Below are 303 nucleotides of genomic sequence, written 5' to 3'. Positions count from 1 at the left end.
CACAAATCACACACGAATACCATAACGAAACAAAACAGTTACACCGACTTTGAAGACGAAGTGACTCCCAAAATGCGGAAAACTGGAATCCAGGAAGTCAATTCATCTACAGCTTCCTCGGAGTCGCGAGAGCCGAGAGGAAGCTCTGTATTTTTCTCCCGCTGGTGAATGTCCTTCTACCAGCGCTCTCCTGCTGGAGTTTGTGATGAACTGAGGGAGGTTGGGGGGAGGAATCGCTCGTGAGGGATTGTTTGTGGGTAGTTTTCGCGTCTCTCTCTCTGTCGGTTTGGTTTGCTTCTTTTT

The sequence above is a fragment of the Penaeus monodon genome, chromosome 20, assembly GCF_015228065.2.
Source record: "Penaeus monodon isolate SGIC_2016 chromosome 20, NSTDA_Pmon_1, whole genome shotgun sequence".
In the NCBI taxonomy this organism is placed as follows: Eukaryota; Metazoa; Arthropoda; class Malacostraca; order Decapoda; family Penaeidae; genus Penaeus; species Penaeus monodon.
Note: the sequence above shows the minus strand (reverse complement) of the source record.